The sequence below is a fragment of the Aythya ferina genome (assembly GCF_964211825.1).
Source record: "Aythya ferina genome assembly, chromosome: 2".
NCBI classification, from domain to species: domain Eukaryota; kingdom Metazoa; phylum Chordata; class Aves; order Anseriformes; family Anatidae; genus Aythya; species Aythya ferina.
Window position 1 is genome coordinate 111,261,881 of NC_140297.1, and position 26,801 is coordinate 111,288,681.

The 26,801-nt window shown below is 43.1% G+C and overlaps 1 protein-coding gene and 1 long non-coding RNA gene across 12 annotated transcripts in view; one reads left to right on the top strand and one right to left on the bottom strand.

Annotated features, from left to right (window-relative positions):
• Nucleotides 1-9,153, bottom strand: LOC311432180. 4 transcript variants are annotated; one of them, XR_014689871.1, is made up of 4 exons: nt 8,246-9,153; nt 4,563-4,722; nt 2,401-3,640; nt 1-1,368 (listed from the first exon to the last, which is right to left on the bottom strand). It is a non-coding gene; the product is annotated as an uncharacterized lncRNA (long non-coding RNA). The 4 variants fall into 4 exon arrangements; XR_014689872.1 differs by lacking the exon at nt 1-1,368 and having other exon boundaries at nt 1,875-2,664; nt 3,523-3,640; XR_014689873.1 differs by lacking the exon at nt 1-1,368 and having other exon boundaries at nt 1,875-2,664; nt 3,060-3,640.
• A 504-nt stretch (nt 9,154-9,657) lies between these two features.
• Nucleotides 9,658-26,801, top strand: part of GREB1L (GREB1 like retinoic acid receptor coactivator) — a 126,756-nt gene continuing 109,612 nt past the window's right edge. For 5 of the 8 annotated variants that reach the window (XM_084509573.1, XM_084509581.1, XM_084509574.1 and 2 more), the window contains exon 1: nt 9,658-9,867. The gene's annotated coding sequence lies outside the window, so the exon portion shown is untranslated. Of the gene's footprint in view, nt 9,868-10,912; nt 10,935-25,370; nt 25,393-26,801 lie in introns of those variants that run through there. The other 3 variants (XM_084509575.1, XM_084509576.1, XM_084509578.1) reach the window with 3 other exon arrangements.

A 26,801-nucleotide genomic window follows, 5' to 3' on the forward strand; every position in this document is an offset into this window, starting at 1 on the left:
CACATAGAAATGTCCCAACCTCTTTCCTGAGCTGCTATGCGGTTGCTTCCTGATGGTAGAAAAAAGGGATCTCTGGAGAGCACCCGCTCCAGCCCCATCTCAGCCTGGTGCCAAGCTGTCCCCGTGCCCAAGGATGGAGATCCCTCGGTCCCTCTGGGCAGCCAGTGCTTGCAGATCTTTCTTCCCTGGCATCCTGCTGGAACTCCCCGTCTTATTCCCCGACAGGCGAGTGTCAACTGGTGCTCACAGTAGAAGGAAGCACTCTTGACCGTGATGTGATGAAGGACAAGCCCTGTGCAGAGAGGTGGCATTTATTCTTGTGCACGCTCTTGGTCTGACTGGTTGCTCAGCAGCTCTGCTCCAGCGAAACCAGATAAGGTGTAAGTGGAAACACCGTTCCTCCCGTCAGCCAGCAGGGAGAAGACCAGGTAGTTGACCAAGGTGTTTGATGAAGCCAGACCAGGCTCTCTTTCCACCAGTAATGATCACTGTGTTTGCCCTTCTCCATTTCACGTCCATCTACACATGGCAAAACTGATTTTAGGAATTTCTGGTCCTCTCCCTAGTAGCATCTCTTGAAGGATTTTGTAAGCTGCTTAGAGTATCTGCTTTCAACTCTCACCGTCAATGGGATTTCCTTCCTGAAACCTTCCACTCACATAAGATGTGATATTCCCCTCATCCTCAACTTTATTTGGAAATTAATACCTCTGAGTCTTGTGCTTTTCCAGTTTTCTTTTGGATAACATGCAAGTTCCTGGTTCTGATGATGACAGCAGATGCAGAGAGGATCCAAGCAGCAGGACTATGGCTGTCTGGCAACACTGCAAGTTTCCACGTTAGCTGGCGTTACCAACTGCAGAGCACCATCGGCACTTCAGGAAAAGCATTACTGCTTTTTTGAGGTTCCTACCGAGCCAGACAGCAGTATGCCTGATTTTTATTTTGGGGTGCCAAAACCCAAGAGGACTCTTCTGATGTTCAAGACAAAATGTTAAATAAAACTGAATTTTCTTAGAAGAAAAAATGGAAAAATCCTTCTTAAAGGGCTAAGGAAAAAAAATAAAACAGCAAAGGAGGGAGGATATACATACAAGTGGGATTACTGGTCTGAAAACAGCGCTGCTCTGGAAGCAGAAGTTTTGTTTATATGGTCTAATATTTTATTTCCAGCTCATAGATTGCTAAGCATTATGACACTAAGAGACTTATGACAGTATGAGACGGTTATGACAGTAAGAGACTTAGCTGGCTTTTCGTTACTTCAGATGAACAAAAGCTCTTGTAAACAAACTAGAAAACCCAGAGGGATTCATTTTGCATAGCCTGGACCTACCCTTTCTCTGGAGCTGCTGGGACACGGACTGCCTTAAACACACAAACACACAAAAAAAATAAATTAATAGAGATTAACTGACAACATAATTCTTAATTAATTAGAGCTTTATGTTAAAAGTAATCCACAGCATTAATGATTCCAGTTTTTGTAGCCATAGGTATTTTCGTAATAAGAAGTGACCTGAAACCTCATGTTGCAGTCATGAGGATCCCACACTGCCAGAGCTGGCGGTGAGAGTTACTTTGAGGGTTATTTGCTGGTTGTTGGAGGTTCCCAGGCAGAGCCCTCCCTGCTGACAAACCTGAGGCTGAATCCCATCTCTGACTGCTTGCAAAATGCACCTGGGGACGCTCCTCTGATTCTGTTTCGCTGATGCCAACAGGAGACTCAAGGGAATGTCAAAGCTGTAGAGCAGCTTGCTCACGACCATAACCCACTGCACATTTGGTAGCACTTTGTAATATAAATATAAATATAAATATAAATATAAATATAAATATAAATATAAATATAAATATAAACATAAACATAAACATAAACATAAACATAAACATAAATATAGTGAAAGATGGCAAATTATACTAATCTTTACAAACCAGCCAACTTGCCCGATTCCCAAATAAATGTAACTCAGTATTAAAAGCAAAAGTTTTACCATGCATTGAAAAAAATTAATCTCCCAGGAAAATGACATGCAAAGAGGAATATTCAGAAGACTAAAGTATTAATATTGTACTAAGTATTAAGTGCTGTATAATTAATACCTTGTAACTCGCATACAAATTTACTCCTGCAGGGAGCTTTGTGGGCACGTGGATGCCGCAGAATTAACTTTGTACTTTTTATTTTTCTTTGAGAAATGAGAGCTGGCTGGAAGAGGAGCAGCTAAAATCCTGTGTGCCTGCACAGCTGCAGAGTGCAGGTTAAGACAGCTCAAGGCGAGGACCCTGGGAGCTCCCCACGAGAGGTGTGGCAGCTCTTAGACATGTTTCTGGAGCTTCTGGGGGAAACTGGCTGTGGAAGAGCCAGCTGGCACGTCTCACCCCGCAGCACACACCTACCTGGCTTTCAGTACTTGGAGAGAACCCAGCCAAGACACGTCTGTGTTCACGCACGTGTAAACCCTTCTGGGGAAGTCGGGGAATTTATAAATATGAGAGTAGGTTGCTCAGGAAGCTCAGAGATTTGCCTCCGCAAGGTGAAGAGAGAGAGCTGCTGCTGACAGCACCTCAGCCTGTGAGGACACAGTGAATGCTGCACTAACTTCACTTAGCAGCTCGGCGTTTCATTCGGATGAAGTCTGGTCTACCGTGATGTGTGTGGACCTGGTAGGAAAACCAGGAGGGGAGTGACTGTTAGTTCTGGCAGCTACACAGGGAATTTACCGTAAGCTGCTTTAAGCAGGAATTTTGTCTGGGTAAAGGCAGTAGTGACAAAACCAAGCACACTGAGGGCTCGTGCTGTCTTATCCAACTCACTTTAAAAATATTTCCCATTTCTAAAACCCCAGAAAGCTCAAACACATCTGTGACCTTCTGGCAACAAAGCAAAAGAGTAACAAACCGAGAGGAAGGTTTGATACCCTAGATAGATAAACCCCTGCAGACTGTATGCAGCGAAAAAAAATGTAAAGCAATTTTTAAAATTCTAAAAATGCCTTGCATTACAAACATGACACTAATGACAGGAAATCTGTAATTGTGGGATTTCTGTTTCTTACCCATAAGCGCCCAATTTCCATGTCTTCATGTTCGCTGCCATTCTACAGCTAGGTGCAGAATAAATATCAAAATATCACAAGAAACATCAGCCAGCACTGATATGTTTACTTTGATGGGATTCACCATGCTTACTGATAACAACTGCAGGAAGCATTGCAAATTAAAAAAATAAATAAATTACCATTGAACTTCACTCATCAAATCATGCCAGTGCTATGAAAGCAAAAGAAGAGAAAACAAAAGAAGCCTTTGGGAGGTATGAATTTAATTGCTGATATGGAAGTGCCACTTGTCCTTTTCCCATCTACGACTAATGAGCCAGGGGAAAGATCTCTGTAGAAAGCCCGAGTGCTTCTTTTGTGCAAGTCAAACAGGGAACAACAGGGGGAACTGTTTTATATCCCTGTAGTAAGCGAGGGGTGGCAGTACAAGGAGAGGGACCGTATCAGTGCGCAGTCTCACCTAGGTTTCTAAGCTCCTTCAAAGTCGATGAGGGGAGAATCAGGGGAGAGAGGTTGCCTTCTGAAGCTGTTTGGTTTAGAATAGGGTGAAGCCAGCACTGACCAGATGTTTTCACCATCTGTAAATAAAGATAGATAAGAGATTAACTTTTAGATGGCTTAAGTTAGGCAGGACTACCTCCTCTGTAAGTAAGCCCTATTTAAAAGGATTATTTCACTCTAGACTGTAAAATTATTGACTAAATTATGTGTTTGGCAATGGAGAAGTAATTTAGGAGTACTGGATCTAAGCTGTGTCTTAGAAAACAACCAGGAGATGATGAATGAGCCAGAGCACAGCTGAATGTTTTATTGCACAGTCAGTTGCAGGCATGCTTTTCCATTTTATGGAGGTTGGTTTTCATTCAGTTTTGCATTTTGAAAATATTTAAACAGAAGGCAGCGTTCCATTTGTATGACACGTGGAAATCCTTTACGTTTAGTCGAAGTACACAAATCCAACTACAAGCAGAAAACTCTTCCTGAATCATTTAAAGCAAGCAGTTAACATGCTTTTCATTTTCCTTTTCAAAAACAACGATGTATCAACAACGCTTTGTTGTGTAGTAAAAATTAGAACTTATCTTCCCATTGACAGAGGTCAAAATGGACTGTGCTAATTCTAGGGAGTACGTAAAACAGGCTCAATCATAAAAAAAAAAAAAAATTCACACTGTATGACACCTTTCAGTCAGCTACATTCTAGAATAACGCACAGCTTAGTTACTAAAGAGGATTCCACTGAAAGATTAGTGGATTTTGAAAATGGTTTTAAAATAAAAAATTATACAAGAAAAAAAAAAAAAACTCTGAAAAGGCTCAGCTAAGATGAATCTCAGCGAAGATAAATTCTACCTTACCTAGTTCTCCTTAATACAGAACTTAATTTTTCACAGTAGCTCTGAAAGTTTTAGAAAGGGGTAGCACTTTTGAACAGCCTTGCCTGATACAAAATTAAATATGACAAATTACATGGAGAATTATAAAGAGAAGATTTCTTACAGACTCTCTCGTGCAGATGCCAGAAGTTCCTCCTGTTCAAAGCAGAGCTTCGGTGCCTTTTGCCTCTTACTGGCACAGTCTGCTGTTCAGGGCATGCTTCTTAGCAAAGGAAATGGCATCCCACTGGGTCTTGCATGTTAGATGGGGTACGGTTGTCAGCCTGTAAACAAGAGCTGTCACTGCAATACCAAGTATTTTGTAGAAAGTTTCAAATACCAAGTATTTTCTAAAGTTTTATAGAAAGTATTTTATAGAAAGTTTATAGAAAGCTAAACCACCAGGAAAGCCCCATCCCTGGAGGTGTTCAAGGCCAGGCTGGACGGGGCATTTGGGCAACCTGACCTGAATTCTGCTCCTAGCTCTGCCCTCAGAGTGTTTGCATTAAAAACATTCAGTTTTACATACTCCAGCTCCCCATCTCCATCCCTGCTTCTGTTTCATCCTGTACATCTGTTTTTTCCATTTGGAATAAATGCTCTCTAGGGAATAGCCCACAAATATTTGGGTAGTGCTCATTTCATCGATGCCTCGACTTTAAAGAGACCCTTCACAGTATTACAACTAGGGAAAGAATAATTCACGGCAATAATAAAAGGAGAAAGGTATAACAAATCATAAAAGACCATTGTGATTCATGCAGAAAGTTACTCACAAGGCTCATATCAGAATTACCCATCAGGGTGGTGGGATTTGCTTTAGCCCCAACAAAGGAAGACAAAGCTAAGTTTGCTCTTAGCAACTGCAAGAGAGGGTTGCTGCAATTCAGACACTTTGTTCAGGTGGAATTTAATGACAACAGTTTGGTAGGTTGGATCAAATAAAACCTTCTTAAAATTGTTTCAAGGAAAAAAATTACTGCTTCTAGCATGTATAAAATCGATACTTTGTGAATAACAAGAAATTAAAGCAGAGGGTTCCCTTTCATTCCTATTTGTATTTTTTTAATTACCTGAAACCTAAATTTTGAGGTTGGATATATCGAGTTATCAGTGACTACTTTTATGTAACAGGCAAGACAAATATAAATACAAGCTCTGGTCCAGAATGATCTAAGATCACCTTTGCTATTAAAAAAAAAAAAAAAAAAAAAAAGTTGAAATTATTGAGAAGTTTGCACTCATGGCTAGGAAAGGGGTAACTGGCAGTTCCTACTAGCTACAGTATTTAGCATGCTGTACCCAAAGGGATCTTGTTCCTTTTGCTCTTTAAATTGGAAATTGTGAAGAAAGTGAAGAGCTACATAAAGGCAGGGGACAATGAGACCCATTGTGAGGGCTTGAGACTGAAGGATACCTATCAACCTCTGTGGTTCAACCGGGGGCTTGTCAATTCTTGCACAAACCATAATGCCACGTTTACTTTCCAGGCAGTCCTTTATAACAGGAGATACGACAGCTGATGGTGCCTTGCCTGGTGGCTATGAGCACGGCTAAAACCCAACACATGAACGACAACGCTGCCTAGCCAGTGATCAGAAAATGGTGCTGTTAAACCAGGTGCCTTTCTGATGCCGCCTCTTTACCTCGGTGTTAACTGACACGGCTTCCCAAAGCGAGCCCCTAATCGCCGCGTGAGTGCATGTCTGCTGTCAATAATTCCCGATGACTGACTCCAGTTTCTCGCTGCCCGAAGTCACACTTTCTTCTTCCCTCAAACGTTCTTTTGTTCTCGTGGCCTGTGTGCTGCCCAAACTGTGTGGTCTCCCCTTTCTTTCCCTCTGCAGCTGCCTTGGCGTTCTGTGTCTTCTGTTTCAGTTACACCAGCGGCTCCGCACGTTTGTGCCGTGAGTATCGTGGCTTCAAACCCTGAAAGACTTTTATGTCCCAAAATGTTCTTGTTACAGATTTTATCCTGCCATCTGATGTGCAATATGGCACGCAGACGGCACAGATGAAACCACCCTACGAGCTGTAAATGTTGATAGTCAAAATAGAAAGTTAGAAGGAAACATATAATGAATGTTTCCTCCTTTCAAAAAAAAAAAAAAAAAAGGCAAAACAAAAATAAGTCCAAATAAGAAAAGAGTTATTGCATTAAAACTATCAGAACAATTCTCACACCTTCCCTAAGTAAAATGAAGCTCAAAGGTCAGGGAAAATCTAGCCTGCAATAACCGGGATTGATTTTGTCGTAACTAAGCCATCCAGGTTAGAATGATCAGATGCTATAACAGGCATTTTACAGGCACCTTGCTATGCTTTCGAATCTCTCATGTACTTCCTAAAGCAATAATAATGTCACTGTCTAAATCTGCTCAGGGATACATGGCAATATTATCTCACAGGGCTGACACTGATATTGCTTAATTCCTGTATATTTTGCACTGTATCAACAGAGTAGTCCACATATACAAGTGGACATATTAGAACAGCAGCCTAAACTCTTTTACAGCTATCAGCTTCCAAGTTTCCAGAAAATTAAGTGTACTGCTTAGGACAGGCAAAGCGGCAAAGGTTTAGGACTTGCCCACAGAGCTTGATCTGACTTGGCAGATTCTCTTCAGCTCCACTTTGCCTAATTTTTGCCTACTGTTGAGGGTCATATTATTAGCAAATTGTAAATACATAGACACCAAATAGGCTAATGGAGGTGCATCTTTGGAAAACCCACAGCTGAAGGCCAGCTCTAAGCACTTCAAGTATGTGAATAGCCCCATCAAAACCAACTGATTTGTAGTTTTCATACTATTTTCATGCCATAATTCCCCTCAGAATCAAAGTAGCCAACAAGCTTTATTGAGCAGGTACCTTGCTTTTGAGAATAGCTGTGGCATGACAGTATATGTAAGAGGGTTGTAGGGTTTATGGCAGTAGCCAAAGAAGTTGGTAGGAAAAAAGCACGCAACCAGAAATACGTACTCATATAGGGGCATACAAGACAGCATTGTAGATATTTTCTGTATATGTTACATGTAAAGATTCTTCCCTGTCAAGTTGGCTATGAAAACTGCATAATAATATGCCCCAACCTTTGGTCTCTACCTTACCTACACAGATACACGCATGCGTTATTACAATCCTAATTGATTCCCATTGATGAAATGCACTGCAAATTAGCAAGGCATAAAGAAAAAGAACCAATAAAGAAAACCTATCAGAAAGAGTTGGATTGATTAAGAAAAGGGCTAATTTTGTTGAATATTTGAAACCATCTACATTAGCTATTAGACAGACCCTTGTTCCCTGTTGCTGGATGAAGCAGTACTGCAGTGCCACACCAGCTCTGTGCTATCTCTATTTTCTCCAAGAAGTAAGAACAGTTTTTTCTCTATCACTTTTTGATGAAAAGTCTCATTATTTGTGGTAACGAGAACACGCGCAAGGATGCTGGAACTCAGTCTTTTTACCAGTAAATACAAAAGAAAAGGATGCGAGAAAAGTACTGAACATCTTCTGCCTCTCAACATCACACAGCAGCAGGTTCCTATCAAAGAAAAATGATACTACCACTTCTTTTTGTCACTTTTTTTTTTTTTTTTTTTCTTAGCTGTTGAGACAGAAAGGTAGGATACTACATGAGATAAGCCTGTAATACCTATGGTCCTGAGAGAAGAAAAAGGCTCAGGGATACACCCTCTGAAAAGGGAAAAAGGAAAAAGAGGAGATGGTTCATATGGTAACTTAATCAAAAGGTAAAGGGAAGAAAAGGCAAAATCATTTTTCTGCAGTTCAATGGATATTTACCCGTAAAATGCCCTGCTGCAATTCTAGCCTCCTTCCCACGCTCCTGCTAAATCTGACCTTCATCTTCATGCACGCTGAAGATTCAAAGCCACTTTTCTGCACACAGCCTCTGGCTCCACTTAGAGCTTGAAATGTTCCAGAACCTTCTTTATCCATCCCCTCCAACGCACTCAGACTCCCTCATCTGTCTGCCATGCCGTGCCTTGAACCCGTTCAATTTAACCTCCAACACAAATATGCTCACAGTGTCCTTCTCTATTCCATCTCCGGCACCCTCCCAGCTCACTAAGCCCTTCCAGCTTCTTCTTTACCACGCTTGTGCTAGCTCAATGTCTACCTAATCCCAAAACAAGACATGAGGCGGCCCCTTTGATGACAAATTGTGCCCACAGCCCTGGCTGGCCACTGCCACCTCTCCTGCGGGAACTTACGTGTCCTGCTGGTGCCACCTTCTGCCCTCCCCAGCCACTGAGCCACCTTTGCTGTCTGAGCACCCCACATGCTGTGACACCCCAGTGAGGTCTGTTTTCCCTTCAGGACAGTCCATACCTTCTTTCTGGCTCAGTGCCTCATGCCCTCACACACAAATGGATCAGTTTGGGCAAGTTTTAAGCTTCTTAAGTTTCTGCCCTCAGTTCCTGCCCTCTCTCCCGCACACAGCCATCTGGCTGGAAAAGCCTCACTATGTCCCAGCCCAGAATCACGACATTATAAAATATCCTCTCCTGGAAGGGACCCACAAGGATCACTGAGTCCAGCTCCTGGCTCCACGCAGGACCAGCCAAAAACCAAACCCTGGATGTCTGAGAGCATTGTCTGAGTGCTTCTTGAACTCCATAAGGTTCGGTGCTGTGACCACTGTCCTGGGGAGCCTGTCCCAGTGCCCGAGCACCCTCTGGGTGCAGACCCTTTCCCTAACCCCCAGCCTGACCCTCCCCTGTCCCAGCTCCACGCTATTCCCTCAGGTCCTGTCGCTGTCCCCAGAGAGCAGAGCTCAGTGCCTGCCCCTCCGCTCCCCTGGTGAGGGAGCTGCAGGCCGCCATGAGGCCTCCCCTCAGCCTGCTCTGCTCGGGGCTGAGCACACCGAGGCACCTCAGCTGCCCCTCACGACCCTTCCCAAAGCCGCCCCATCCCTACACAGCCCACCTGCAGCGTTACGAGCCTTCCCCGCTCCCTCCCCTTGCCCCATTCCCTTTGCCCCCGGGCTCCCTCCCAGACCGGGCGCCCCTCAGCCCCCTCCATCACCCCGCGCCCTCCTCGGGGCTCCCCACTCTTCATCACCCTTCCACCACCGCACACCGGGGGGCTTCCCGTGTCCCCCCCCCATCATCCTCGCCGCCCCCCGACCCCTCTCCTCCCCGCTGTCAGGGCAGGAGGGGCGGCACCTGCGGGTCCGCCCCATTCTCCTCCCCTCTCTCCCCTCCCCTCCTCCCGGCGGAGAGGCAGAGGGAGACCGAGACCCGCGGGGAGACGGCGGCAGCGGGGCTGCCGGGCGGCAGGAGGGGAGGGGATTTAATTTAAAAAAAAAAAAAAAAAAAGGAATAAATAAATAATAAAAATAAAAAAAGTGAGGGAAGGGTGGAAGGAAGGTGCTTCAACTTCTGCTCTCCCTGCCCGGCAAGGTAAGGCGGGGGGCTCGGGGAGGGGGCACAAAGGCAGCGGGGCTCGCTGCCGCCCACCCGGCGCCCGGTGTCACCCGCGGGCTGCCCTCCCCCGGGTGGGCTCCGGCCCTTTGTTGCCGTCGTTTTAGGGCTGGGGGGCGGCTGACCCCGCACGGATGGGGCGAGGTGGGGCTGGGAGGAGCCGGGGCTGGGTGTTAGGGGGTGTGAAACCTGCCCCCCCATCCCCGGGGCTTCGTGCGGGGGGTGCAGGTGGCTCCGCCGGGGAGCCCGCCCGCCCCGCGCTGCCGTGAGGCGCCGCCGCCGGCAGGGGGCTCGGCTGCCTCGCCTCAGGCTGCACGGGGCTTTGGGGGGGTGGTTGTGGGGGTGCCGGCTGGTTTTGGGGAGCAGAGGGTAAGGACACGGCCGGCTTGTCCTCCGTGAGGACAAAAAAATAAAAAGTGAAGTCGGTGTGGGCGCCCCAAGGTGGCTGACAGATTTACGAGCCGCGCTGGCAAGCTGGGGGGCTCTGCCCCTTCCCTGCCGAGTGCTTCCTGGCTGCTTGCTGAAGTCTCCGGAAGGTGAAAACTTTCTTCAGATTGTAGGGTTTTGGTCAAAACCCCGAGGATAGGTCGCTGGTTGCTGTTTATTTAGGCCCCAAGCCTGCAAGCGCTAGTCTGTGTTCTGCAGTGTAAGACTTAGGGTGTCACCACCCTGTGAAAAAATATTTCCCGTTCCTTTTCCTTGTCGGTATTTTTGCTACAAATAACCTGAAGATGCAACATCTTAAACATAATCACATTTGACTTCGAGTTGGTGACTTGTGACTTACCCACTGAGTGGCGCCCGATGTGACTAAAGCTGCGTTTCACATTCCTCATATGTCACAGATACCTTCCTATCAAGACTTTTTTAAAGGTTGAAAGAAAAGACTGCTGAAGAAGAAAGCACGATCTTTAATTATTTTGACTCCTTAGCAATAAAAGCAGCCTATGCTTTTGTTACAGGGATTGCAGTGGCTTAGAGCTGCGAGCCAAGCGAGGAGCCGTGGGGCTCAGTTGAGGATTGGTGTGTGACACCAGGGAGGACAGGTAGAGGCTTTCTGTGCTGGTAAACGCTGTAACGCACAGCTACACTTGGCTTTTGTTTGCCCTGGTTGGGATATGCCCTCAAAAGAAAAACGAGGGTCTTCAGTTGATTGGCAAGCTTATTGCAAAAGCACTGGAAAGATTGAAAACAAACAAACAAACAAGCCCCCTTACTTGCTGTGAAAATATCAATCCTTGCCGTGAAGAACTTGCTTGTGAGTAGGACAACTGTGTTTTATGGAGCCTGATAGATGCTATTATCTTTTTAATTAGCTTTTTGCAAAGGAAAAAGGATCTGGAGAGCCTTCTCAGAGCTGCTCAGAAGTGTTTATTTGTTCCTCATCTTAATGCTTGTGGATTTCAAGCACAGGCATAATTTTTCTCATAGCCCTATTTCCCACAAAACTCCCCATAAAGTCAATGAGTAATCTTTGGTATGTGCTTACCTGTTTGAAGTATTGGGCTTCAAACCTTGAAGGTTTAATTACACATCTGTTAATACAGATAACAAATACGATGCATGTTTTTATTTAGCATTGGTAGTGTTTGTGGAAAAAAAAAATGGCTGAGGTGTTTAACAACAAAAGTTTAGTTACGAAAACCTATTTGTACATACCAATAATTTTTGTTAGATGGGTTTGGCTGTAGATATGTAACAATCAGAAATAGTGATGATGTTTTGGGAAGGCAGGTTTTAAGCCCAAGATATGAGATTAAAGGGAATAGACAATCTGAATTTTAGGTTCAAAAACCTCGCTTTTACTGGGTTAGTTAAAATATGTGAAGTTTCCTAAGATCTCATGAGGGTGTCACAGACAATAGAAGGGGTAATTAGAAAGTGCCAAAAGTTTGTCCAGAGCTCAAAAACTAGGTTTGGTTCAAGGTCTGCTTTAAAAGCATTGCCATCGGCATTGATATTTGATGGTTCAACGAGTCATGTCCAAAGTATTTTGTAGATACAAGGAAGAAGAAAAATTGGAGACTAATTGCAGTGGGATTTGGGGAAGGAAATTAGTTTTTAAGGGAAATCTAGAAAAAGCTATGTACCGTGAAGCCTATCACATTATGAATGCTGGGCTGTTCGTTCAGTGGAAAGCTAGATTCAGTATAATGTCAAAAATACACACAAGGAAATTTTATTAGTGATAGCTTAAAAGAAAGTGATTTACTGCATTTCTCTGTAATTTTCTATATTTCTAGGAAAACCTAAGTGGATGTAGAACTGTAAGGATTTTACTTTGAGGGGGGTACCCTGCTGTTTCTTTCATATTAAGCATTTTAGAGTGGTTTTTAAAAGTGCCTCTACGTTTTGTGTGGTTCTGTACCATATGTTTTGTATTTAATTCTTTGAATGACCACTGAAGTGCAGCCAACTTAGGGTGAATGTGGCAACTGTTAACTAGTGCTTAGCAACAGTGCACAATAATCAAGACGGGAAGTGAAGAAGAATACCATGTCTAATTGAAACTACAGGGGGTATTTAGGTAGGTAGGATGTAATTAACAAAACCTGGAGCTTGGACATGATATTAAGGCATCACGTCTCTAATCCTGGGAAACAAAAAAAAGAGTTGTGAAATCATCGGTGTATGAAACGCTTCAGATTTTTGGTTTTAGACCTCAGTGGTAATGCATCCTTGAGATGTGTGTATCTATCGTGGCCATGCTTGCAGAATCGTTCCTCACACGTAATGAAGAAGACACGTTTTCCTTTGCTTCTGAAACAGAGCTGTGAGAAGGGGGACTGTTGAGAAGACTGACAAATGAAGGGGTAATAAGCCTTGACATTCTGACAATGACGTCTTCAGACTTAGTCCCACGAGCTGGAGTTCATTAGAAATAGTAACTGATTAAGATATCTCAAATATTCAGAAACACATTACAGTGGCAATCATAAAAAACCACTGAGTTTCTACAATTAATGTGTGGTGGTTTTTTTTATCAGCATGATTGACTTTTCTCAAATCCCGTTTTGTCATGACTTTCCTTAAACTACTGCTTGTCAGGATGTTTGTTCAAAACGCTTTTGCATAATATAGTTGCAGCTTCTTTCTTTCATTTCTTCTCTTTTTTTCTTTTTTCTTTTTTTTTAATCCCAAACTTGATTCTTTTGTTTCGTGCTGTATTTTACACATAGATACGTCAACGGTTTGATTTTGTGTCTTGTATATCCCAAATGCATCCTGTTACCAAGACCTCTGAAAGTATCCTCATATTGTAAGGGGGGAACTGGTAAATGAATTTGCAGTTAATCATTACAGAGGCTCATTTGCAACTCTGAGCATGGTTGAACTAGCAAGTAGGTAGTAAGGATAACCCCAGAATAAGAAGTCATGCTGTGAAGGTGCTTATAATGATGAATTATCCAGTAATATGAGACTCTTAATATTTTATTAGGGTAATTAATATATTTAAAAGAAAAAAACCTGCGGAATATCTGTTTGAGCAACTTGTGGGTGACAGAGACCTGGGACGGCGCTCATTCACAGGGGTAGCAGCAAAATTTTGTGTGCTGCTGTGGTTAGCTTGGGAGTCACAAGCAGAAATACGGAGGTCATTATAGAAATTACTCTAAAACGTAATTATTTCTAATTTGGGTGACTCCTGAAGCCATGTCAGCTGGTTTCTGTTGTCTAACTCTAGTCAAATTGTGGTGTAGCTTCTGCAAAATTTCTCTTGGGATGTGAGAGGCCACGGGGACTTGTGTAAACGAGTGTTTGAATTGCAGTGTCTGTCGTGTAATTCTCACTGACTTGGCTTTTGAACTTCCATGGTGCTTCAGAGGTTTAATAGACCAAAACCAAATACATATACTATGTGAGGGTCTGAGAGCAGGTGTCGATTAAATGCAAAATAACCGAAGAATTTGACAATGTTTAACTTTTTATTACTTGCTCCACTGTAATTGCAATAAAATGTCCGTAAAATGGGAAGATGGCAAAGACTGGATGTTGTGACATAAAATCACCAGAAGAGTAACTTGGTAGGAAGCAGCCTGAGTCAGTGTGACAAGATCTGATAGAAACCTTCAATTAATATTCCCCAGGTAGGATCTTAGGTTATTCTGAAGGAGTTTTTCCAAATTGATGGAGCTGTGAACAGCAAAACAGCGTGGGCAGACTTAAGATACTGTTACTCAAGAGATTACCAGACATCTGTCATAGCGGTGCCAGGAACAAGCCTGGAGCAACTTGTTTCATAAAACGTTGTGCAAAAGCTGCTCCAGGTCTCTCTTCTATTATCACCATCATCATGTAATTAGACTTCGGTGGCTCTTGTCAAGACTGTTGGCACGATCTGAGCAGAGCACTCTGAGGCAAGTGAAGTTAGGAGGTAACTGTGGGCTGAAATGCACTCTCAGGTTACTTTGTAAATGAATGCTCATCTGTGCACCTCACCAAAAGTAGCAGTGCCAGCGCTCAGTGGGACTGTGAGGTGTGTGTGGTCCTTTCCTCGTTGTCTTCCCAGTCCTGAGAGTAATTAGCAGCGTGCTTGGAAATTGCCTTGTGTCTGATCCTCCACAATCTTCCTAGTCAAGAGGAACTGGCCACTTTTTAGGGACTGAAACGTGGCACAGCATCCTTGGCTCCTTAGATTGGAGCTCTCTGGAGCATCCTCCTCCATCGTACCCACTCAGTCACTGGTGAAACAGGGGGACTTGGGGCAGAGTTTTATAAGCATTATTGTTGCCTCTTTGTGTTATTAATGTCTCAGGATGAAGCACAAACATGACAAAACCAGGTCTTGCTGGTCTTAGGATTGGGAGCTGCAGAGAGTGAAGTGCCCCATGGCCTGCCCAGAGCCTCGTGTCCTTCCATTATTGGCATAAAACTATTTTGCTTTTAGTTCTCTTCTTCCTGTCTCTTTGGTGATAGGCATTGGTTGTCATGCTGTCAGTTTTAACGTGTTTATTATTACCATCCCCCAGTGGCTTGCCAGGGAGCTTCCCAAATTTTGTGTTCCTTTAGAGCCTTGCATGGCTTAATTCTTCCATCCTTGCATGCTCCCAGTCCGCTTTGAGAATAGCTGTTTGGTCAAGGAAGCTTGATTTTCTGATTTCTTTAAACCACTTACATAGAATCAAACTCGTAGTGCAATTAAGTGATTCTTTTAATCACTGGGTAACGGGTCTTGATTTTTACAGCTCTGATGCCCTTCACTGCATCAAGAAAAGGTAAGCAGCTTGCTGCCAAGGACAACTCTGATGTATGTGACATTTAGATTTTAATGTCTGGGACTAAGGCACACAGAACTACTGCTGGGGTGTGTAAAAGCAGAATAACTTCAATGTGAGGGGTGTGCATATCCCTCATAGTCCTGATGGCAGCAGTTTCAGCAAAAATTGAAGGTTAGATTTTGCCAGATTTTTTTTTTTTTTTTTCTCCTTTGGATTAAGAGAGTCAGCTCAGTTTCCAAGCCTCTAGAGGAGGGGGAAGATGAGTTGCCTGCCAGATTGTGTATCTGGAGGGAGAGGGTGAAAAAACAATCATGACTTTAGCAGATGTGGGAAGCAAGCTATATTTCAAGGGTGTTGAGATGAAAACATGTTAGCTGTTGCAAGCCTTGGTGTTGAACTAAGGAATCTTTCCTAACCATACAGGATTTTTTGTTTTGTGGCATTAAATAAGTAATACTATTATTAATACATTTAGTAAGTGCCTGAGTTTTTTGGGTGCTGCACAGAAAATGCATGGCCAGTTGCCTCCTTCAGAAAACCTCTAAACTGTGGACTTGAGAAACAAGGGAGGACAACATACATGTGTGTGCATGTTACAGAAAAGGACACGAATTAAAAATGTTGGGACCCGATGTCTTAAAGGGTCAGAGTATTCTTTTTCTTTGCTCAGTGATTGCTTCCTTTAAAATATTATAAATTATTATTGTTGCTTAAAATTTGTTTAACATTGTTTAAAATATTATAAAAAAATATTATAAAAAATATTGTTTGAAGTAGTGTGTTGCAGAAACTCTTAAACAAAAAGCATCACCAAAAAAAAAAAAAAAAACACTTTAATTTTGAAGAGCAGACATGACCTTGGGCTAGAAGAGCCTGGGACAGGGTGAGGGGGAAGCGTTCTTCTGGCAACTCTCAGCTCTCAATGAGCAGTGTTTGTTTGCTGACTGTCCAGCACGGTTGTTTTAGTGAGAGATGCCTTGTGCCTGATGGCTGTGCGGATGGATGGATGCTCAGTGCTCATCTGTGGCGCAGCTGGCTGGCTTTCTGTCAGCCCTGGCTTTGGGGTGATTCCAGTCGCGGTGTGGGTTCGGTGGAGAAATGAGACAGTTGTGTTTGTGATAAGGGTTGAGCAGTGTAGGTTTGCAGCTCCGTTCGCTGTCACCAGTAACTCCATTTCTGATTATCTGCTAAGTTTGGATGGGTTAACTGCTGAGTTCAATTTGGGCAGAGTTTCTCCTGATCCAAAGAATGAATACACGTAACCTGTAGGTTCAGAACAAATGAAAATGAATCCAAACATTGTTGCTTTGATGCCTTTTAAAAGGAGAAGAAGAAGAAGGGGGAAAAAACGTTTGCTTTTAATCATAGTATTTAAGGGATACTGTCCCAGCAGTGTAATAAATGAGAATTGGATCTGGGACTTAGTCAGTAGAAGAATTTATTCTTCCAGATGTGTTTTAATTGAATTGTCCTGTGCAAAGGGGCTCAAGCTTGAATTCAGTAACGTGCAGTTCAGGGGCACATAGTTGAGGAAAAAAAAGAGGGGAATGCAGCAGATGCTGTGTAGTTCTGGTACTTGTGATGTCTCATGATACCATATCTCTAAGCTTGTGTTCCCTGTTCTGATTCCCTATATAAACAAGTACGGAATGGACCTCCATGTATAACCTTGACATGCGACTGTATCTTTGCTTTGTAGTCCATTAGTATTTTGTCCAAATTGCAATAACTGTGTGTTGGGAAACAGAATGAACAAATAAATAATGAAACGGGACACTTTTTTTTTTTTTTCTTGAGTTTCCGAAAAGACGGATTTTGTGCCTCTGAAATTTTATTTTTAAGACAGGGAACTTTAGTTCTTGTTTCACTGTACTCCAGCTGAGAATAACTGAGAACCTTGCATTTTAATTTGCCAAGTTGAGAAGTCAAAAGCATCGATGCGGATCAGCCACAAACCAAAAGCAGTGTTTTGTTTTCACAGTATTTCCATCGTGGTCCTGCTTTAAGTGTGAAGTTGGGCTGGATGGCCTTCAGAGGTCCCTTCCAACCTAAATTATTCTCTTTCTTGTAATGTGGGAAAGAGCCCTAAAGAAATGGACTCAAGAGCACTCAAGAAATGGACTAATGGCAGCATGAACTGTTTGGGTATCCTGTTGTTCTTTGGTGTGCTAGATGTGCTTTCTATATGTGATCAGAAATATGATGGGATATGAAATCAACATGTACATATCGACAGGGAGATGCTTTGAGTTGTTACTGGCAGCTGTCCACAGGTCTGGTCATTCTACTGGATGGGAACCCAAAAATGCCCTTGTGACTGAGACTTTGGTCCTATTTTAGTAGGGAGGCTGCGGGGTGTGAGCTCGAGTGCTCCATCAGAGGCTGGTTGGCCTGATGAGGCTGGAAGATTGAGCACCAAAGGGTAATAATACTACCTGCTTTGGTGCACTGTCTAAAATCAGTCCTAGATTAATGTTCATAATCAAACATCTTACCGCAAGGCAACTTAAAATAAGCCAGTCATATTAATTTTAAACCTTGTCAGGGCTAAAATAAAGCATGCATACGGAGGAGAGATTTGCTTATTTTATTTCAGTCAATCACTTGTGCTTACTGTTTTGGTAATTGGTGAGTTTTGGGAATTGCTGTTCTCAATTACATGCCCTTCTGCATGTTTCTGCTAACTGACTTGCATGCGTGGCCGTATGTTTTATTTTTCCAGGACATATTGATGCTTAGGTGGTGATTCAGTACATGGGTTGTAGTTCCCTTCTAGCTGCCGTATTCTAGCTGAACACACTCCATATGCAGAGGAAAACCAGCCAAGCATGGAAAGAAGGGGGTTGTGCTTTTTAGTTCCAGTTATGAAAAGAGGAGTGGAAGCTAGATGACAGTGTAGTTTTTCCTGTTCCAAATGATTATCTGAATACACTGCAGGAAGCTGAGGTTTTATTAAAAAATAATAATAATAATAAAAAAAAAGGTAAGGGGAAAAGAAGAACAAGAAGTTGGCAATTAGAGACTGTATGTTCTTTAAGAAACCCACTATTAGGAAGAAGTTGACTGGTAAGTTAGCAAGGGCTAGAGCAGAATTGTTACGATTCATAACCTATCCTTTGCCCCAAAGGAGAGAAAATGAACCAGGCTAATGCCAGGAAGGAGGCTGGCCTCTGGATGAGTTCATTAAAACAGCTTGGTGCTCCCTCCCCGTTCCAAAGTGCAATTCATGCTGAGAGGGACTGATAAATTTCTCATTAAAAAACACATTGAAAATGAGGTCTGGCCTCTATGTTGTCACAGTGCCTTTCTAATCTGGAATAAATCCCACAAACTGTTTATTTCAGCCAGCGTGCAGAGATAAGAGAACAGACGGGTGAATCTTCTTGTGTCCGTGCTGTCATTATGTGTGCCAGGAAAAATAGCTGCAAACTACAAATATATAAGGAAAAAATAGTTTAAGAGAACTGTCCTCTTCTGAGAGGTGTTGGCATCAGACTGGTGAGTAAACAGCTGAAGGCAGTGTAATTGTATAACCAGATGAGGGATATTTATTCAAATTGTGACTTTATTTTGAAAATGAGTCTTGCAATGATCTATCTAGTCGTTATTGGCTTCCCTATCCCTGATTTTTAGTAATTCCTTCTAACGTTCTCCAGCTAGACTTATTTTTACTTAACAGAGATTTTTTTAACTGGTGATTGCTGTTCTTTCCCATTTTATTTCTGTTCCCCTCCTCCATTGGAGAGAAGCACTCATGATTTTAATAAACAAGACTTAGTATTCAACTGATGTTTGGGTTCCACTTCTTCTCTTACTGTATTATTTCATTTAGAGAAAAGACATTTTTGTAAGTTTAGCTTAAGCTTAGCACATCTGACCAGAGCAGGTCCGAGGTAACTGAGGAATGTTCTTATGCTCTGAACATGGCCAGTTGGTATTATTTTCCATGGGGGGAAAAAAAGGGACATTTGTTTGGATCAATTACAGGTGCAAGGTTTATTTTAATACCTCAGGCTGAGTCAGAAGACCTGGAGTTCTGTACTAGCAGTCTGGGAACTAGAGGATCCCCAGAAAATCTATTAGCATTTTCTTAGAAAAAGGCACTGGCAAGCAAGCTCCTTGAACCTCACCTCAGAGAAAGATTTGAGGTAAACTTCAATCCTCTTGCATTTCAGCCAGAAAGCATACAGTGTGTCTGGGGATTCCACCTTGGCCAAGAAATATCAAATTTTCTTTGGTCTCTAAAATAAAGCCTGCTGTCGTGTTTAAGAGGGGAAGAAGCACAGTCTTTCCTTCCCCTCCTAGGTCAGGATGTCTTTCTTATTATGGCAGTGCAGTGTAAAGGACATAGAATTGTGGATATAAGAGGAAAGCTTCTAAAACTATGACAAACTTATGCAAAGCTATAATGTAAGGTTTGTTAGTATGATGGGTTGTGTAGGAGCACATAATAGGGCACAGGGCTTCTGTTGCAGTGGCGTATTTCAAAGCTTTTACACCGATGTTCCAAAGAAACAAAACCCACAGTCCATAATTCAGTTAATATGCTGTAGACAAATTACGAACATGCATTAGGGAAAAACTGTAGGTTTTCTATGTCCAATTTAGTCAAATCCTGAACGTGTTAGAAAAATTGGTGTATCCATTTCTGAGTAGTGCTAGGATAACTATCATTACGTGTCTTATCAGAGAGAATAGCTTAGGGTAAAAAAAAAAAAAAGTGGATATCAACTACAGGGCTCTTACTAATCTGGAGAGAGGCAAGGGAAATCAGCTGTAAAAATGTTGATGTTGGCCATGAATTTAAAGAAATGACAACTTGCTTTCATTTGAATGCTCAGGGTAATCATGTGGCGTGGGCTGGGGGCTGCAGAAGAGCTGGGTTTGCTCCCAAATTCAACAGAAGACACACAACTTCTCCGTGCCTCAGTTTCCCTATTGGTAAAAAGCGGATTGTGAAGGTTTTTAAAGCATTATATGATGGTAATGATTAGCTGTTACGATCTTACGCGGCTGAGGCTTCAGGTCTTGAATTCAAGTCTCCTGTCATGACCTTGGGCCTCTGCGCTTCATGCTTCTGTCACGACAGTTTTGGACACAGTAGACCCAATTCTGTTCCTGGCATACAAACAAATTAGGCTTTTCGTGTCCAAACCTTCTGTTTAATTTGAATTAACTTAATTAATTGAATTTAAATGTCCCCGTCTCCGGTTTCCCTGCGAGATCCGGTTGCCGCCTGTGGGGAGCTGGGACAGCCTCCGCCGAGGCTGTTTCGCAGCGAAATGGACTCTAAAGTCCAAGGCCCTTCGTCTGCAGAGCAGCCCACAGCCGGGGCTGTGTTTACCCGTGGCAGTGGTGTTACCCAGCACCTCCATCGTTGTTAAATGATAATATAAAATCCAGACTGACAACGGGCTAAGCTGTGGCTGGGAGAAGCTCCTGAGCTCACTGAAGCGAGCAGCGGTTAAGGCGTAAATGCAGCATTTGCAGGCCACATGCTGGCACAACTGCTTCCCTGCCCCCATACGGGTGCTCTTTTTTTTTTTTTTTTCTTTTTATTTGGCCATATGTTTTAGTAGTCTGAGTATGTGTCAGCGGTCATCCAGGTGCCACGCTTTTAAGGGATGATTGCCCAGTTTGTTGCTGAAGTGAGACTTTTTCTTCCCCGTTTAATTTTTGTGAGGGTCATAATTGTAAATTTTTTTTTTTTTTTTTGTAGGTTACTCTTTGTATAGCTAAATTTAAGCACATATCTTTTGTGGCTAGCCTGCCTGTTACTAGTTTGGATGATATGGGATCAAATAAACCAGTTTGTTCTCCGGCTCCTACCCTGAATTTCGGAGCTGATGCTCCCCTCCTTGCTCAGTTCTCTCCACACCAAAATGTGCTGGGTCCCTCTCTGCTCTCTTCTCTCCTCTGGCCGAGCAGGAAGACAAACATCGATTACCCCAGTACCCCAAAATGCTGCTTCTGACCTTCGGTGGTTGATGCCTTACCAAGTTGGCACTCAGAGCATTCGGGGTATTTCGAAGCGTGCTGGCATGTATGTTGCCCTGAAGACACCACCACACATTTCTGAGGATTCAATTGTAGGGGTTTTATGGATTGAAGTAGTTATGGGGCTTTATGATCAGGGTCATACTGTTTTTCTTATAAAACAATAAACGGGATTTGTGCTCTGGCAGGGGGGATCCTCCCTCAGGTTCCTGTTGGGCCCTGGCCGAGGGTGGCATGGTGGCCGGCCTACACGGCGCCTCAGAAAGGCAGCGGCCTTCAGCCCCATACCCTGGCCTTAAAAGAAATAAAGACACGGGCACACCACCCCGGTGGATTGAACCGAGTGTGTGTGTGTGTGTGTTGGGGAGGAGGGGAATAACACGCAGAAGAAGATTTATGCCTTCCTTTGGGCTGTTGCTTGGTAACAGAAAATGCCTCTTAAGCCTATTTTTGGAGAGGGGAGGGGTGAAACTTGATTCAGTGACCATCTGTCCCGAGCCGGTTGATTTCCTGTTGAGCTGCCCTTTGTTTCTGTCAAACAATTGATTGTTCCCCTTTGCAGATAAGGATACTGTTGGTGACATTGCCCTGCATCAGCAGGTTGGCTTGTGGCAACCACCTAACAGGCCTATTACAGGTTTTTTGAAAAACATTTAGGGCCTTTTGGGTTCCTTCTGAGTCCCTTGCCCGTGTTTTGCTGCTTTTTTATTTGTTATGTTGTGGGTTTTGTGTGTTTGTTTTTTTTTTTTTTTTTTCATTTTGTGGAATGCCCATAGGTACAGAAAAGTATAACATACATACTTGAAACATTTTTTTCCCTCAAGAGGTATTAATAATGCCCTTTTTGTAGGGTGGAGTCATTGAGGGGGGAGGGAAAAGCAGCTGTGGTTTTGGGCACATAAGCCTTGTGGTGGTGGTGGTGGAGCAGAAATTAATTGCAGCCACTACCAAAGAAATCCCCACTGTTTCTTTGAAAACCAATCTGAGATTTTTGGTTGCAAATGGAATATTTGCTATTGTTCTTGCTTAATTGTTAGAAAATCATTCTCTGAGTACCTCCTGATGTTTGCTTAGTTAGTAGAGCACTGGATAGATCTGGACTCTGATTAGATTATTTTGAGCTATCTGCTTTATTTATATTGCAAAAGCCTATATTTTTCTTTAGTTTTATGCATGCAGGGTGCAAGGTGCACGCACATGCAAGCATGTGCTCTGTAGCTACCATCATTGCTTAAAGCATTATTCAGAGAAGAAGCTTGTGCTTCCAGGTATCTGTTGGAGAAAAAGTAAGTGGTGTGTGTCCAGGGAGACAGGTAATATCTACAAAAATAGAGCAAACTCCCTCAGTGCAACAGGACAGGGATTGGTACTGTTACATCCTTCAGTCTGTGAAACGCTTTACTGGAATATTTCTATGATGCTGCATTACAGGGGAGGGTGAGAAGGAAAGGGATTCAATCCGAATAGTCTTGGCATCTTACAGGTCTTCCCTTACTTGAATTTAGCCTACTTGTCACTCAGGAGAAGAAGTTTGGAGGTAATATCCTAAAGTCACTTCACACAGTGAAAGGTGTTATATCTTTCTCTTCTCTTTTTCCCAGATGCTTTCTAGGTTGCCTTCCACATGTAGAAGAGATGTAGGCTGAAGCTTTTCAGCATCATCCTGGCTGTAGGTTGGATTAGGATCTTTCTGAGCCAGTGGCAAAGTGCCTGCCAAACACTGATTGAGTGAATGTTGGGTCAGGCGTACTTGTGGTTTTCCTTTCTCTTAGACACATGAGGTAATTAAAATCTGTGATTTAGCTTAATAAAAGGCTCATATCAAACCGTGCAAATGAGCCTGTGGTTAGATGTTTGACAGCACTGTGGCTTGTTTGGTGCTTACCTGCCCTTGCATCTTCATTGTTGGTTACCCAATTCCACACCTGAACCTCAGCCTTTTCCCTGTTCTGCTGCTGTTTGTTTGCCATATACTGTGATCTGGCAGAGGAACTGATCCACTTGAAAAACAACTTATTTTTCCAGGTTAATTTTTCAGCTGGATTGGCTCCTTGATCCAGTTCACTGTGGAGTGACACACCAAGCTTATTTCAGTCATTAATGCCAAATATATTGTGAGGTGGTTTTTAAATACGCAGTAGAAAAATCCTACTTCTGGATTAGTTTGGAAATGTTGTTAACAGGGTGGGTGTACTGATACCACTTCTTTAAAAATGAATTGAACGTGCTGCTTTTTCCCTTGTGGTATAAAGTGATAGATAATCTTTCAGGTATTTTCACACTGCCTTGAAATTACATTGAGATCAAAAACATTCATAGAACTGTGCAAACTAGGCTGATGTTTGAGGCCAGAGAATGTAAAGTTTGCAAGGACAAAACCCTTCTGAATTGGTTTGAGAATGGATTATTATTTTTATTTTTTTTTCCCCCACCTGCAGAATGGAGTTTCTGTAAAGAACTTGAGAATTTTATTTCAGGCTTGAAAATCCTGTCCCAGATATTTGGAACACGGTTTTTACCTGACAGAGAGAAAGCAGTGAGTGGTTATTTTTATCAAGATTGTTTTTTGCTGTTCCTTTCCAAGAAGTGTTGCTAAGCTGTATAGCTCAAATTGTAGGGAACTGACAAAAGATCCAGTTCTCCCAGCGTTTGGGGTGAGCAGGTAAGTCAGTGGCCTGCGCAGATGACAGAGCAGTTAGGATGCTGGCCTGCACCTATCTTCATGCTGTCTTGAGTCGTGTTGCACTGCACTTCTCCCAGTAAAACAGATGCAATGTGTCCTTTGTTCGCAGATAAAAGCAGCTGCAGATCTGCTGTTCAGAAGGCACAGCCCCTGTGGCTTACCTTACATGCAGGAGAGCAGTAATTTGAGAAAGGGAAGTCCGTAGGAGACCGGCATCTGCTTGTGTTCACCTTCTCATGTTGCTGTGCAAGGATGCAGTTACTTGTGTGTATCTTTTGCCTTCAGAACACAGTCTGAGCAATGTTTTTTGGTGTCAGAGCATTCTGCAGCCCTTTTCTTTGAGACATGAAATAGGGATAGGGTAATGAGTGGTAGGGTCATGATCAGCTGCTCTTTCGTACTAGGAGAATTGATGTAAGCTCCTTGCGTATGTCATTGTTATACTGATCCTGCTGCAACTCAGCTGCCGTTTACAGAGCTGGTAAGGATGTTGTCCTTGATACGAGTTTGAGCAGACATCCTCTCCTGAGGAAGCAACAAAAGAAAGGCTTTTAAGAAACATTTTATTTATTTATTTATTTTTCCCCAACAAGCGGCTTTCTGCTGAAGCTTAACTTTGGAAAGAAAAACAAAACAAACCACACGTGTTCAAGGGAGATGCATGTCCACCTCCTTAAGACTGTCACAGCCTTCTTCTGCCTTACAAGCTGTTTCCCAGGTAAATGTTTGCCTTCGGAAGAGCTCCAGGCCTTGGGCATACCAGGCTGTGCTTGTCCTCCAGTCTTTGCTTTGTATTGGCTTGGCTACTGGCTGAGCTCCTCCACTTAGACCATTTCTGGCAGCATCGTTTCCTTTTAGCTCCCTGAAAGTGCCTCGCAGAAGACCAGTCCTTATGATCAGCCCCGTCCTGTGTTCTCCTGGGTCATCTCACCTGCCTCTTGGTGGATTTATGTATGCAAAACCTTCTGAAGGTTTGAAGGGACATGATAAATTAGAGGGGAACTTGGGAAGATACAGAATTTCTGGCTTATGCAAGTTTGTACCTGGTCTTAATAACATTAAAATGTTTTGCATGCTAAAAAAGGCATTTATTTAAACATCTTAGGAAGCCTTTTTTTTTTTTTTTAATTTTCTCAGAACTTGTGGTTTCCTCTGAAGTCCTTTCTTGCTAAAATTGTCCAGGATTGTTTTTCTCCCTCTGCCTTATCGTTGTATCTGGGAAGCTGACCAGGCTTTTGGAGAGGACTTAGTTTTGATGAGCAGGCAGCTGTTTTGCTTGGCCACGTTGCTGTGTATCCCTAACCTAACCTACCGCCGACTCCTCCATCCTCTGGCGAGGAGGCTGAGCTGCCACCCTCTGGTTTTCGGCACCCACCCATTGTATACGGGGAGGGAAAAGCACGTGAAGCCGTGTGTGTGAAGTGGAAGGGGCGCTGAGGTGTTGGAGGGGCTGCTCTAACGTAATCCAGATGCTCGAGCTTCTTTTTCTGACCCTTTTTTTTTCCAGGAGCTTTTTTTTTTTTTTTTCAGGTTGTTTTCCCGAGTGACCAGATAGCAGCAGAGAAGAAGGGGATGGTCTCGGAGCTAAGCCGGCTCCAGGCAGCGGTCGGAAGATCTTTGTTCTCTTCTGTCTTGACCACAAACTTCCCCGCAGACCTCGGTGGGGGCAGGGGCATGGAGCTCAGTGCTTTAGCTGGGGCTGTGCTGTTTTGTTTTGTTTTTTGTTTTTTTTTTTGCTTTTCTCCTTCCGTGAGTAAAATACGGTGCTGCCGAAATGAGCAGCTCAATTCTTCTTAGTGTTTGTGTTGAATTAACACCCCCGGTAAGCTTCTAAATAAACTGGTCGTGGGGTTACCGAAATGTCCCGGGTGGGCATCCTGGCTTATTTTTCTAGCAGCGCGTTTGTTTGGAGTGAATTCTCTATCAAGAGCCAGGGAAGTGGCTCTTTGTTTTCCTCTTCTTCTTGGAATGCTGTTTATTAGTGATATCCAGAGGGGTCAGCGGCATAAATAATGTTTGTTTCAAGGCTTGTTGGGTGCAAATGGTGGGGGGTTCGCACCAAGAGAGCTGTTTTGTTTGGTGTGGCTAATCAGGAGCGAGGCTGGAATTGCTCATAGCTGTCATTCAGGTTTTGTTTCAAAGTCCAAGGGCCTACTGGGAAAAACAAAAAGCTAATGAAAGCTGACTGTATTTCAACCCAAACCCTGTGGAATCCAAAATGATGTCCTGACACTCGGTGTATTCTTATTCTCCTGCATTCCCGTGGTTACTAAGGTAACAGGTTTTTAGAGGCTTTACATCTTCATTGTCAAGTATTTGCTACACTTATTGTTGCTGTTTGCAGATTAGGGCAATTTAAACAATGCCTTTTGAAATGGGGACCCAAAAATACAAAAAAGAAATATAGTAGAAATAGATGTAATGAATCAATTACCCTCTCTCGCCGAAATTTTCAGTGCTGCTTCTCAGGGGCTGCATACGAAATGTCCCACTGGTTTAGGGCATGGATTTTAGGCAGAGAAACGCCTTTTGTGAGGCATATTCATTATGGGACTCTTTGAATACAGATGTTGAGTACCAGACAGTAACTTTGTGCCTTTTCCAAACAACAGAATTGTCTTGAGGAAACTGAAGTTCGGACTTGCATCAGGGTGTTGTTTGTCAGTTCATCATGCATCTAAGACAGGTACCTGAATCTCACAGGCTGTGTTAATCCCACACCACTGTGTCTGTGAAATCATACTTTAAAAACGAAGCATCCAGGGACAAATTGGAAAAGGCTTTTTTATTTTTAAGAAACATTTTAACTACATGCAGAGCTCTGAAGGCCATCGTGCTCTGTTGCTGCTCCTCTGTGTCCATTTAGCGCGAGCAGAAATACTCTTGTTCGCGTCTTTCCTGGAAAACCGGATTGTGAAGGAGACGATCAGACTTGTAAAAGCATCTTCAAGAAAATGACTCCTTTTATTGGCTTTGTTTCTACTGGCTTCTAGAAAGTTTGTGCTTTGCTGCAA